Below are 2,105 nucleotides of genomic sequence, written 5' to 3'. Positions count from 1 at the left end.
ATTGCATTTTGCTCCTTCTCATTGTCATTTTGTGTAGCACTGTCTTTGACCTTCGTTGTAGAGCTTTGTTGCAGTTATAACCTTAGCACCTACTGAAGTTCAGGTGCAAACCTACAACGGTTGGATTTATCCAGCTGTGTCTGCCTTCAGTCTGGCTGCTGTGCTCAGCTCCTTCCTGCTGCCACCCTTGGGAGTCAACCTGTTGTGCCCCTCTGGCAAGATGTTCTGCTCCTGGACTAGCTGGGTGGTTCTGTCCCCTACTCTCTCTGCAGGGATTGCAGCTGCAGGGTTTCATCTCAGGCCTGTATGCCAGGCTTGAGCTGAGTCTGGAGTGGACAAGGTGGAGTAGGGGGGAGAGGAGGCTCTCCCACACACTCACCAGGTCTGGGCTAGGACTGGATCTAGGGGTCCCTAGAACACGGCAGGAATTCTCACGCGGCGGGCGGGGTGGGTGGGTGTGTTGCGGAGTGGTGGGGGGTTATCAAGGGGGTGGAAGAGGGTCTTACCCACGCTGCACCTGGGCTTGGACCTGCAGCTCTTACTGGTGCAGGGTAGCTGGAAACTCCCACACACTCACTGGGCCCGGGCTAGGACTGGATCTGGGGGTTCCTAGAATGTGGCAGAAATTCCTACTCGGAGGGAGGGGGGAGGGGTGTGCTGTGGTGTGGTGGGGAGTGGTGGGGAGCATCCCAAGGGGGTAGAAGAGGGTCTCACCCACGCTGTGCCTAGGCTTGGACCATCAGATTCTGCCGGTGCAGGGTAGCCGGAAACTCTCCCACACACTCCTCTCGCAGTGTTTAAGCGGTCCTCCATTTGATGATCACCAACCACAATCCTGTCTTCTAGATCTGACATTCTACATTCATACTGGTTAACTCTGCTATGTATACTTTCAGTAGAATTTTTACTCTTCTGGATTTTTCTTTAAATCTGTTTTATGGAATCCAGTTCTTTTCTATGTTGGACATCCATGTTTTCTAAACTCTATTTTTAACCTGTATCCACTCTAGATTCACTAATCATTTTCTTTATTATGGTCATCATCTCTTTAATTATCTCTGTTTTAACTTTAAGATACTTATTCAGTCTGGTATCTGAGTCTGGAGAAGACCGGCAGAAATGGCACCTCGCAAGGGGAAGGAAAAGAAGGAAGAACAGGTCATTAGCCTCAGGCCTCAGGTGGCTGAAGGAGAGAATGTATTTGGTGTCTGTCACATCTTTGCAGCCTTCAATGATACTTTTGTCAATGTCACTGATCTCTCTGGCAAGGAAACCATTTGTTGTGTGACTGGTGGGATGAAGGTGAAGGCTGATCGAAATGAATCCTCCCCATACGCTGCCATGTTGGCTGCCCAGGACGTGACCCAGAGGTGCAAGGAATTGGGCATCACTGCCCTGCATATCAAACTCCAGGTCACAGGAGGAAACAGGACTAAGACCCCTGGGCCTGGTGTACAGTCAGCCCTCAGAGCACTCGCTCGCTTGGGAATGAAGATCAGAAGGATTGAGGATGTCACTCCCACCCCCTCTGACAGCACCCACAGGAAGGGAGGTCACCATCTGTGAACAAGGCTCAAATTGTTTTCTGTTAATAAATTACCTTCATGTAAAAAAAAAAAAGATACTTGTTCATCTGTTTTGGTACTTCTGCTGCTACTATTTAATAAAAATTCAGCTCAGTGTCTTTTAACTTCTTCCATCTTAGTGGCTCTTTGCTTTGCCTTGGCTGAGTAGAGCTTGTGGGTTGCTTGTGTGTTCGTGTTTTTGAATTTGCTTTATCCTTTTTTAAAAATTTGTTTTCTACATTGAAGCTTATAAATTGCTTATGGTAGATATCTTTATTATTAGTACCGAGACTTCTTTAGGAAATGACTATTTTTCAGAGATGTCTTCTAGGTATAGCTCTCTTTTGGCTTTTGAGTTTGTCCCAAGCTCCTGTGTCTTCAATTTATTAGGGATGAAAGGTTGCTTCTTATTTGGCCTAGCACCCTGCCCTGTGTACTGGATTATAGTACTGTTTATGACCCCTCTCAGAAATCTATGTATTGACATGCAAAGAAGATCAACTGATCAAAATGACTATGGCACCTTGACTAAGGTAGTAC

At 47.0% G+C, this 2,105-nt stretch overlaps 1 pseudogene; it reads left to right on the top strand.

The window, feature by feature from the left end:
• Positions 1 to 1,117: 1,117 nt before the first annotated feature.
• On the top strand, positions 1,118 to 1,566 carry LOC101564070 (annotated as a pseudogene).
• The last annotated feature ends 539 nt before the right edge of the window (positions 1,567 to 2,105 follow it).

This window comes from Octodon degus, unplaced genomic scaffold (genome assembly GCF_000260255.1).
Source record: "Octodon degus isolate 3935 unplaced genomic scaffold, OctDeg1.0 scaffold00067, whole genome shotgun sequence".
In the NCBI taxonomy this organism is placed as follows: Eukaryota; Metazoa; Chordata; class Mammalia; order Rodentia; family Octodontidae; genus Octodon; species Octodon degus.
Note: the sequence above shows the minus strand (reverse complement) of the source record. Positions and strands in the feature narration are given on the sequence as shown.